Source organism: Protopterus annectens, chromosome 1.part2 (assembly GCF_019279795.1).
Source record: "Protopterus annectens isolate FY-2018-M chromosome 1.part2, PAN1.0, whole genome shotgun sequence".
Lineage (NCBI taxonomy): Eukaryota > Metazoa > Chordata > Ceratodontiformes > Protopteridae > Protopterus > Protopterus annectens.
The window spans coordinates 546,577,317-546,590,512 of NC_056727.1; positions in this window are offsets into that span (position 1 = coordinate 546,577,317).

The following is a 13,196-nucleotide window of genomic DNA, read 5'->3' on the forward strand; positions in this document are numbered from 1 at the left end:
GATGACATTGTGATATGTAGTGAGAGTAGGGACCAGGTTGAGGAGACCCTGGAGAGGTGGAGATATGCTTTAGAGAGGAGAGGAATGAAGGTCAGCAGGGCTAAAACAGAATATATGTGTGTAAATGAGAGGGAGGGTAGAGGAATGGCGAGAATGCAGGGAGTAGAGTTAGTAAAGGTGGATGAGTTTAAGTACTTGGGATCAGCAGTTCAGAGTAATGGTGAGTGTGGAAGAGAGGTGAAGAAGAGAGTACAGGCAGGGTGGAATGGGTGGAGAAGAGTGTCAGGAGTGATTTGTGACAGACGAGTACCAGTAAGAGTGAAAGGGAAGGTCTACAAGAGGGTAGTAAGACCAGCTATGTTATATGGGTTGGAGATGGTAGCATTGACGAAAAGGCAGGAGTCAGAGCTGGATGTGGCAGAGTTAAAGATGTTAAGATTTGCACTGGGTGTGACTAGGGTGGACAGGATTAGGAATCAGTATATTAGAGGGTCAGCTCAGGTTGGACAGTTTGGAGACAAAGCAAGAGAGGCGAGATTGCGTTGGTTTGGACATGTGCTGAGGAGGGATGCTGGGTATATTGGGAAAAGGATGCTAAGGATGGAGCTGCCAGGTAAGAGGAAAAGAGGAAGGCCTAAGATAAGGTTTATGGATGTGATGAGAGAGGACATGTAGGCAGTTGGTGTAAAAGAGCATGATGCAGAGGACAGGAAGAAATGGAAACAGATGATCCGCTGTGGCGACCCCTAACGGGAACAGCTGAAAGAAGATGATGATGATGATGATGATGAGAGGAATGTGGAAGTTAAGAAAGGCACAAATGGAAGTATTTATGGAATGATACAATTGGCATAGTGGTTTAAGATTTTGACCTCACATGCAGAAGGTACAAGGATTGATCCTGACCTCCAGCCAATGTCTGTGTGGAGTTTGCATATTCTTTACTTTGTCTCTGTGGGGTTCTCCCAACTCACAGAAACATGCTGGATGTTTACATCTAAAACAACAGACCCAAAAAAAAACAGAATGGAATCATAGGCAGCAGCATGGACTCTAGTTTGAGGAAATAGTCATATACACCGATTGCTTTAGGCATCAACTGTGATTCATAGAACCCTCTGGACAAGACAGCATGGATCACAGAATGTGCATCATGTTATAGCTTGTCGCTCGACTGTGTAAAATAATTGGCTTTAGTTGATTTTATTACATTGAGTAATGTCACTAGAAATGAACATGGGTATTTGCCACTGAAAAGCAGGTTGAGAACCTGGCCTAATCTGACCTACGACAGGGACTCATGTTAATGCTGGAAGGGGTCTATATACCTCTGTTGGCTAGTATGTGCCCACCATAAAGCCCTAGCAGTCCTGGGTCAATAAGCTATTGTCAGGCTGGTTGTCCAGCATGAGCTCCCTGGGATAGCTCTGTTGAGTGAAAACTGAACATAAAACCAATCATCCTGCTGTACATGAACTATGGATTGCAACTCTCATAACAGGTTCACTAACAGGATGCATGACATGATGGTAAGGAAGAGGCTGTATATCCTGTGGTTTGAGGAGACAAGATGGAAGGACAGTTCAGCAAAGCCACTTGGCTTGTTATCCAGAGTATATTACTCAGGGGAAGGGCAGAGTAAAACTGGTGAGGGAATTGTGGGGAAGGAGAGTCTTCAGAAGACAGTGAGGGATGATATTAGTGATGGACTCATGGCAAACAGACTCCAGTGTAAGGATGGGGCAATATTCATAATCTCAGCTTGTGATCCACAGCAGGGTGTGATGGAAGGAAAAGACTGCATTCAGGCAGCAGCAGCAGCTACAGGACCCACTAGATAAAACAACATGAGTTGATGTTGATAATGGGGGACCTGAATGTGGATATTGGGACAGACAGACAGAACTGTACACTAGGACTACCTGTGTCTATACGGGTGGGGCAACAGGAATAAATTGGAGAGGTCATTCTAGACTTCTGTCCAGCAAATGGATTGATGGTGGCTAATACATGGTTCACCAAGAGGGACAGTCACAGGATCACATACAAGAGTGACAACATGTAGCTCAGGCAGACTTCCTCCTAGTAAGGAAGGGGCATTAAGGAAAAGTTAGAGATTCTAAAGTCATCCCCAGTGAAACAGTCAGGCTACAACATAAACCATTGGTGGCCACAACCAGTTATATGCAGCAGCCAGAGAAGGCTCTAAGGTCTATAGATATTAGGTTGAAGTCCTGAAGTTAACTGGAGTGAAAGCACAACAGTTCAAGGGGAATACTCAGGGCTCTAACACCTGAGGAAGAAGAGGAAAAAGGTGGAGCTGAAGAAGAAGAATGGCAGCATCTTACAATAGCATGTGTCAGGACTATAGAACACATATGAAGCCGAGTCAGGTATGGAAATGAGGTATATAAAGAAGGCTAGTGGTAGAATGCAGAAGTCCAAGAAGTTATCAAAGGAAATGAGGAGTGCAGAAAAAAATTGGAAGATAGAAAAGATGGTCAGGCTAAGATGGAATACTGGTCGGTTAACAAAGAGGTTAAGAGAACAGCTGTAATAGCAAAAAACAAAGCATCAGAGACACTCTATCATCTTCTGGAAAGTGACTCAGTAGGCAACACAAAGAAACTCTACCAGGTTGCAGGGCAGTGACAGAGAGATAAAGAAGTTAGTTATCAGACACATTTCATATGGAATGTCAGAAACAACCTGTTCACAAGTCCAGAGGACATCAAAGGCAGATAGAAAGAGTACTTCTGGCATCTTCTAAATTAATAAAATCCCACAGAAGCTGTACTGACCCACACATAGCCTACAAAGAAAGAGGAAAAAGAAGAACACAACCTAGAATATGTAAAAACAGCACTAATGAAAATGAATTCATGGAAAACAGCAAACTAAGATGAGGTCATAGCAGATATGATCAGGTTGGTCGGTGAGTTAGGTGAGAAATGGCTCCAGAATGTTCTCATAGCAGTATGGAGAGAAAGGCATATTCTAGACTACTGGAGACATTCACAATTATCGATAGTATAGCAGTATCAAACTCCTGATAAATGAATATACAAAGTACAACAAAGCAAGATGGGAGATTAGCATTTCAGATTCAGATTGGGATGCACCACAACCCACCTGATGTTTCCAGGGAGACAGATACTCAAGAAGAAGCTAGAGATGGGAAAGAGTCCAACTAGGCATTCCTAGACTTATAGAAAGCATATGAAAAGGTCCAAAGAGAAGTGATTTGAGCAGTCCAGCAATGATTCAAAGTCCAGAAAGAAACAGTTGTAGAATTTGTGCAGGCTATGTACCAGGATCCAATGACACAAGTACAAACAGTGGTCAGACTCACACTGAGGTTCCCAGCGGGAGTGGGTGTCCATTATGTGTCAGCTTTGTATCCACTGTTGTTCACACTGGTGATGAATTACATTAACAGACATGTTGGAGGACACTAATCAACAAAGCTGCTGTGTGCAGACAATGTGGCATTACAAGTAGACTCTGAACAAAGGCTTCAGCAAATGTTAGGGGAAGAATGGAAAGAAAAGCTGAAGGCATGAGGGAAGAAAGTGAGTACAGACAAGACAATTGTCATGGAGGCAAATGAAGAAAATCAGAAAAAGCTGATAATTGAGATAGAAGGGAATGTAATGGGATAGGTTCACAGGTACAAGTATCTGGGAAGGATGGTTGAGGAGAACAGAGGTCTGAATGAGGAGGTCAAAGTTAGAATCAGAGGTGCTGCAGCCAACTGGCATAGAGTGTTATGGGTAGTATGTGACAGAAGAATGCATAAGAAGGTGAAATTTAAGGTGTATAAAACAGTGGTGTGAGCAGTACTACTATATGGTAAAGAAAGCTGGGCAGTGAAGGCAGAGCAGTTGAGGAAGCTAGAGGTGATAGAACTGAATTGTCTGAGATGAGAAGCAGGATATACACTGTGGGACAGATGAAAAAAATGAGGATATTATAGCAGAAGCCAAAGTAGTTCCAATTGAAAAACAGGTCAAAGAGGACAGATTACAGTGCTTCAGGCACATGTGCATGAAAGCTGAAGACAATCTGTGAAGAAGATTTAGGAGAGACAGGAAGATGGCAAGAGGAAACTAGGGTATCCAGCAAAGAGATGGATGGATTGTGTGAGAGAAGATCTATAACAGTCATGCATGACCACTGAAGAAGATAGGAGAGTGGGACTGAATTATAAAAAATGGTGACGTGATGCAACACCCTGACCCCATGTAGAAAGTAGGAAAAAGGGGGGTTATGATGATGCTGATTAACTACACCGAGGTTAAAGGCAGACGAGGTTAAACAATTATCAGTTACTATAAGAACAGATGAGAGAAAACAAGATTTGCGATATAATCAATCAACAGGGAAGTTTCCAGAAACAGATTCCTGTAAAAAGCTTGGAAGTTAGGAAGGAAGAAAGTGATAATAATACGGAAGGTTTTGTTTAACAATATTTTTAAAAGGGAAGGCAGTACCAGCTGTGGGTGAAGACCCTTTATACCCAGCTCCATATAGGCACACTTCAATTTTAAGCCATAGTAATAAAGTGTTTATGTCTGTACTAGCTAAGAGAATGACAAACCTGTTGCCAAAATTGATAACTATGGTTCAATATGGTTTTATGGAGGGGAGACAAACATTTGACAACATTGACAGAACAATAATAATGCAGGCAGAAGCAGAGTGTAAGGAAATGTTGCTATTAATGCTTGGCCTTGATGGAGAGAAGACATTTAATAGAGTCAGCCTGGATTTTATGAGCAAGGCAATGGTAGCATTTGCATTCCCTATTGGAATAATAGTGTTAATTAGGAGGATACATGAAGGACAGGAGACAACATTTAAGGTGGGAAGTCTCCTCTCTAACAAATGATTTTGAGCAGGGGAACCCAGTAGTGCTATCCTCTTTCTCTTAGTTGTTTGATTTATATTTAGAGCCATTGACAAAGAAACCTCAAGAAAAGTTAACTTTTTTCATAAATTATATTATTCTCTACTTGACACATCCAGAAAATGACATTTTGATGCTGTGGAACATTCTAAAAGAATTTTGGGTCTTTTCAGGATATAAAATAAATGAAGATAAAACAAAGGTTATAACAGTAAATTATGTAACCCTGTATGAATGTCTTCAGCAATACCTATATATATATATATATATATATATATATATATATATATATATATCAAGATAAGATGAAGTATTTAGGTGTCTGAATTAAAAAGGAATGTTATTATGGAAGCTAAGGATATGTTGGAAGAGACTAAGCAAAAGATAATACAAAAAAATGAGAAAGTAGAAACTCTTGTTTACGGATATGGATAGTAAGGTGCAAGCAGTTACATTTATCTAGTTCCTTTAGTTTTATATGCAGGTTGGACATATTTTTATCAACCAGAGGAGAACTTGATTAATAAATCATTGAAAAACTTTATCTGAGAGTGGATGAAGGTAAACGTTTAGTAGGATAAGCTAATTCTCCCCATAAAACAAGGTGGTTTAGGATTACCTGATATGAAGGTATACTTTAGAGCTATAGGGCTCATATACATAACACAAACAGAACATTATAAAACAGAATGGCGAGGGATGATATAGAAAAAGAGGGCATTTGAAAAGTAAGTAGAGAAAATGATTTGGATGTAGGTCCTTAAGGAGAAATGCAGCAATCATAAAGAATAATTATACTCATAAAGTAACAGAAAGTATTCTATAATTAAGCCAACACAGGAATGGGGAAAAAAGGTTTTATCAATATCAATGACTATAAGTAGAAGAATGACAAATACGGAAGAAGGGTCTGTAATTTAGTGGAGAAAATTAACAAAGAAACCAGGGTATAAGGAGTAAACAATTAGACAGGGAAAGGTAATAGGGTGGGATGCAACCAAGCAGACATTTAGACTGTAGGTCAGAGATTGCCTTCCCTAACAGTGATGGATAACAGACTACAGGCAAAGAGAAAGGGATGGGAATGTAAAGTGAAAGGCCAGCTCTTGTAGAGTTTTTAACTGAGTCTTGAATAGAAGTTGCTATTAAAAAGAGATAATTAGTAGGGCATATAAAATATTACATGATAACTATCAGACCCAATCAGAGGAAATTAGAAAGGATTGGAAAGAGATAATGGAAAGGCAACATACAAAAGAACGATGGGAGGACATTTGTATGGGCCCCAAGTATGCAACAAAGACATACAAAAGAACGATGGGAGGACATTTGTATGGGCCCCAAGTATGCAACAAAGACATACAAAAGAACGATGGGAGGACATTTGTATGGGCCCCAAGTGTGCAACAAAGTCATACAAAAGAACGATGGGAGGACATTTGTATGGGCCCCAAGTATGCAACAAAGACATACAAAAGAACGATGGGAGGACATTTGTATGGGCCCCGAGTATGCAACAAAGACATACAAAAGAACGATGGGAGGACATTTGTAGGGGGCCCAAGTGTGCAACAAAGACATACAAAAGAACGATGGGAGGACATTTGTATGGGCCCCAAGTATGCAACAAAGACATACAAAAGAACGATGGGAGGACATTTGTATGGGCCCCAAGTATGCAACAAAGACATACAAAAGAACGATGGGAGGACATTTGTATGGGTCCCAAGTATGCAACAAAGACATACAAAAGAACGATGGGAGGACATTTGTACGGGTCCCAAGTATGCAACAAAGACATACAAAAGAACGATGGGAGGACATTTGTACGGGTCCCAAGTATGCAACAAAGACATACAAAAGAACGATGGGAGGACATTTGTACGGGTTCCAAGTATGCAACAAAGACATACAAAAGAACGATGGGAGGACATTTGTACGGGTCCCAAGTATGCAACAAAGACATACAAAAGAACGATGGGAGGACATTTGTATGGGTCCCAAATATGCAACAAAGACATACAAAAGAACGATGGGAGGACATTTGTACGGGTCCCAAGTATGCAACAAAGACATACAAAAGAACGATGGGAGGACATTTGTACGGGTCCCAAGTATGCAACAAAGTCTTGAAGGTTTAGGATTTTTGCTTGGAAGTGTTTGCATAGGTATTTTTATACCACAAGCAGACTTCAGAGATTGCATTCCTCAAGTAGATGGGAAATGTTGGAGGTATGATGGGGCAAAAAGTGGTAACTGGGAAAACTTTTTGAGGGGAATGTAGAGTGAGGGGTGGCCACGGTGGTGCAGCAGTTAGCACTGTCACCTCACAGTAAGAGGTTCTTTGGTTCTATTCTTGGCTGTGTTGCATGTCCTCCCTGTGGTCACGTGGGATTCCTCCGGGTGCTCTGGTTTCCTCTCACATCCCAAAGGCATGCAGTAGGTGGATTGGACATTCTAAATTGGCCATAGGTAAGAAAGTGTGTTCAGGTGAGTGGTATGAATGACCTACTGTGGCAGGGCTAGCCACCCGGTGGTTAAAACTTGCCTCGAGATGATTGTCACTGCTGAAGTGACATCCCAACCCCATGTGTAAAATGGGAAAAGGGGTTGAGGATGGATGGATGGAATGAGCTGGCATATTTTAAAAATTCCCTACAGAGCATTTTGTCAAAAATGTTTGAGGGGGTTAATGGTTATATGCAAAGAAATGGGATATGGGAACTAAATTGCCCAGGTTTGTTAAGGCCTTACTAAGTTTAGTGTTACTGGCTGCCAAAAGAGCAATTACTAGAAAGTACAAATCAAAACTCTAAAATACCAGTAACTGAATATAGTAATAGCATTAAATAACTGGAAGTGCCATCTTTAGAAAGAGAAAAAGGAAACTATATAGAAGTAAATGGAAATTGTGGGAATAATACATACCTAATATTATAAAAGAGGAGAAAGGTTTAAGGCAAAGCAGGAACTGAGCAGCTTATGTAATGTTGGAATAAATGATGATTGTTAAATAAAACAAATGTGTGTGTGTGTGTGTGTGTGTGTGTGTGTGTGTGTGTGTGTGTGTGTGTGTGTGTGTGTGTGTGTGTGTGTAGTACATGGAAATGAAAATGTTTGCAATGGTTTCTCTTTTCTATTATCATATGTGTACCTATGTCATTTTCTATAATTTAAGTATTTAATAAAGGCATTAAAAAAAGAAAGTGTTTGCCATTCTAGTAGACAAAAAACTAAACCCCTTGATGAAATATATATTACACACACACACACACACACACACATATATATATATATATATATATATATATATATACATATATATATGTATACATACACACACACACACACACACACACACACACACACACACACACACACACACACGCACAAAAGACATATCTGATTTTGTTGAGAAGCTAAAGAAACATAAAGTTATGTAGGAAACTCTGTTAGCTACATTGGGTGTGCATGTCATGAATCTGGTGATTCCCCAGGACATACTAATAGCATGGATGGTTTCTTTCAATCAGGAAAAGCCGCATGACCTGGAAATGAGTTTTTTTGTTGGAAAAACTGTTTTAATTAATTCATGAAAATAATGTCTTCCTTTTTGACAAATAAATGTTATCAGACGATATCTGATGTAACTATGGGGGGCAGCAATGGCCCCAGTTATAAAAAAACAGTTTTAAGGCCTGATGGCATATCTCTCAACTGCCCAATATTTGACAGAATGTCCAGATTTTTGCTTCATATTTTTGGTCAGCTCCTCATAACATTTCTGTGGTTTACTGGCAAGTCACCGAGGACTGATGTCATCATATAATGACAGACAATTTCATTTCATACTTTATATCCATTATGAAATGCATGCTAATGCAAAAGCTGTTGTTCTATTGACTTTCTAGGTTTATAAGAGAAGTATTTAAATCCTGCTCCTGATTTTGGGCCCTTGATTCCTATTATTTCTTATTTTCTCCAGAATTCTTGCACAAAGAGGTTGAGGGATATGTTACTGTATTATTTTGTTTCTCAGTCAGCCACTATTCAGCACATTAGTGGCTACTGAAAATTTACTGAAGATTTAATTGTTATGTGATTGGGGGGGGGGTTAGAGAAAGTAGTTTTTTTTATGTAAACAAAACAACCTACCTTTTACAGTTTAAGATATATCTATTTAGAGGAAGGGGCCTAGTTTTTTCAGCACAGAAATTGTTAAGAGATATGAAATAGAAAATGTAGGTACCGGGATTTACAAAAGGCAGGTCAATGGGAATCCCTGTGTTCACAATGGCAGTACACATTTAAAGGGCCTAAAACTGAACACAGAAGTCAGATGATCAGGGTCTCTAGGATGACCTGTGAGGAAGCAGATGCTCAACAAAAGATGAGAGTTAAAAAATGTTTAAACAGAAGGGTCTGCCTTGATGTAGAAGTTAGTAAAATGGTAGGGAATGTATGGAAAGAAGGTAGAAGAATTCAAATTCATACTATTAGGGGATTAAGTTGAAATAGAAACAAAAGGCCAACATGTGGATAATGATGGTTAAGATCAAGGCAGATCCTTGAGTATGGGGATACACTTTAATACTGACAGTTTTGCCACTAAGAATCTTTTATGAAACAGTTAGAAGATTTTGAAAAGTAATGCATGAAATATGAATTTGTGAGTGAAAAATTTATTTTTTATAACATGAAAGGTAGCAGTAATGCATTAGAAAGAAATTTTTCATGGAGTAAAATAAAGGGTTTCACAAAACAGGAAGGGAGCATATACTTGTTCATTGCGAATAACGTATATTATTGTATATGAGAGAACAGGAAAACATATGGGGATAAAGAATATTTTAATCGAGTATTTAGAATATTGTTTATATAGCTGCATGCATTTCCATGTAATGTTTTTTTATGTTGACAAAGTAGGCAGGAAACTTTAGCAAAGGGTTCAAGACCATCTGTATGATATAAGAAGAAAAGACAGTTACTATGCATAATACATTCCATATCATGTACAAATTCTAAGAAAGCTGTGTTTTATGTTATTGAGAGTGTGAGTGCTTCGGAAGAAGGAGGGGATGTTGAGTTATTGCTTGACAAGAAGAAACTTTTTTGGCAACTTGATCTGGCAGAGAATACTCTCCCTGGCTTGAATAAATGTTATTAGCATTAACCAGAACTGAAGAACTGGAGACTCAAATAACAGTATTGTCATTCACTGTTGTGAATTTTCACTGGTGTAGTGGTTATCACATTAGCCTTTCAAACAAAAGGTGTCATTCAATTTTCAGTATTAATTTGAATGACTACTGTTGTTTTTTATTTTACGTTTTTTTAGACATCCATTTTTAGTGCATTAAACTAGTGAAAGTGGCATGCTTGTGAGTTGTAATGAGAGGTGATTGGTGTGATCATTTGATCTGTAACAAGCTTTATTTATACTTAGCTGTTTTTTAAAAAGTTCATTAGTCTGATGAACTCCATTGAGAGTGAAAGAAAAAAAGCACTAACTTAAAAATAGACTTTTTCGGAGCACCTTGCCAGAGTGGAGTGTTTGGTTATTTTGTCTGTGTCTATATATATATATATATATATATATATATATATATATATATATATATATATATATATGATTCCACTTCATATCATTGAATTATCATTTCATCGAATTTCAAATCATCGAGACCAAATCGTCAAAAACTCATTTTGTCGAAAACTCAAATCATCGAATCTCAAATCATTGAAAACTATAAAGCAACTATACATAACATCTCAGACACTGTTTACTACATTTATGAAGGGGGGCAAGCCCCCCTGCACCCCCCATGAGGGGTGCTCCGCCCTCCACCCCCCCGTAATTAATATACCAACTCCAAGGTCACACTATAGTGGGGTTAGGAAATTACCTTTTTCCCCACTGTAGTGCGACCTTGGAGTAAAAACTTTGTGGAATGTTATTCGTAGTTGCTTTATAGTTTTCAGTGATTTTGAGATTCGATGATATGAGTTTTCGACGAAATGAGTTTTCGACAATTTCGTCTCAATGATTTGAAATTCGATGAAATGATAATTCGATGATATGAAGTAGAACCATATATATATATATATATATATATATATATATATATATATATATTTGTTTGTTTTTTATATATATATATATACATATATGTGTGTGTGTGTGTGTGTGTACCTGTATATGCATATGTATATAAAGGTGACTAAGAAATCCTAATACCTGTAAAAATACAAGAATACAACACACATTTTAAACACAGTAGTGTGCAGCTGTCATGTAATATTAATAAGCAGGCTTAGGTTTGCTAACCCAGCAAAATTATTTCATACAATGCATGAAATAATTTATTTTTAGGTATGCAAACTATATCTCAAGGGCCCCTTTTCAGATACAACCTATTTTATTTCTCAGTTCATTTGTTAGCTGAGCAAATGAAATGGCCCATCTTGGATTCTTTTCAGACACAAAACAAAGTAGTAAACGTAACATAAATGCGTAAGATTTATATACATACATACAAACACAGACACACACACACACACACACATATATATATATATATATATATATATATATATATATATATATATGAAATACACATACACACAACTTAGTGTAATAAATCAACCAGCATGTTTCTGAAGGGGGGGGGAGTAGAATACCCAGAATAAACTCACACAGTCACAGGGAGAGTATGCAGAACCACAAAAACAAGTGACCAGAAGTTATTAATAAATCTCAACCTGTGAAGTAGAGGTCTTAACTTATTCACACCTAAAGCACCTTCAAACATACCTCCTTTTAATGCCCACAACTCCTTATGACTTCATGATATTTTGGGAGCTAGACTCAAGTAAGTGACTTACCAATTAATATTAGGAATCATATGAAAGGCCACCATGCAATATACTAAATGGCATGAGATTTGCTAAATGTAATGTACACTGTAATGGAGATATTATCCACTGTTTGTCACTTGTTATTCACATTTTTATATTTGCACTCATATTTTTGTAATCGAGTGGAGACAGAAAACTACACTTTCACTGTCAGTTTAATTTCTCCAAGTCTTCTGGGTTTCTAGTACTGAGCTAAGAATGGACTCCATTCCCAAGTCAAAGTATGATTAAAGTTCATAAAATTAGTATTGCTTCAATCTTTGATGTTAGCCAAAAGTGCTGTTTGCAGCATCCGAAATGTGCTGAGAACTGACTCCTGTAATTCATATGGAGTTGCATGTATCTGTAGCATATCTAAATACAACTGTAAATTCTATTTTATAAGACCCATTGCTCCTACTACGATTGGAACTGTCTGGGTATCTTTCTTCCACATTGCTCTTGTTTCTGCCTGCAAATCCTGGTATTTTATGACTTTGTCTCTCTCTCTGTACGTAAGACACTGTAATCACTTGGCGTAGCACTCTATTTGGTTTTCTTGCATCTAATTTTTGAACTATTGGCAATGGCTGATCCCATGTGATATAATCTTCATCATTCTCTGTAACGCTTTATGTCTCATGGTTCCAATGCTTCTCAACTACTTCACTATTGTAATGTTTGCACAATCCCCAATGCAACAGTCTTGCCACATTATTATGCCTTTCATTATACAGGCCCTCTGCCAATAGTGTATTACATCCAGCAACGAGATCTTTTTGACTGTTTCGAGTTCTGTTTTACAGAACCTGCATTTGTGCGTTTCTCCCATGTGTTCAGTGGACTTTGACATGAGGTTGTTCCTGTAGTTTTCTCTGCTTGCAACTATACTTATGCCTTTTCCACATTTCTTGCCTTCTCATCTGATCCTTCTTATATTTTTTCTTTTGATTTTTGGCACATTCAGTTGCTGCCTGATTTTTATCTACTTCTGGTTTGATTTCCATTCCCGTTTGATACCGATATGCTTCTGCTAAACTAAGCAGGGAAGTCATTTTAGATTTTTTCCTTGTATTTTAAAACTTTCACTATGTTTGGATTTGGTGAAGTCATTAGATATGTATGCAGTCCTATGATTCCAGATCTGTTCATATGATCAGTTTCAAATTGGCCCATACCTCCTTCAGAATGAGGAATATATAATCATGGTATACACTGATTTTTACATATCCCATGATAAGCACAAAACATTTTTATTGTTTTCTTGTCCAACTGATGCAATACCTTTTGTAACCAGTCAATCACCCCCAAAACTGTAAGTTAGAACAGGAAGAGCAAATTGGTTTACATCTTGGATTTTGTTCCTAGATGTCACTCTCCATGTATAATG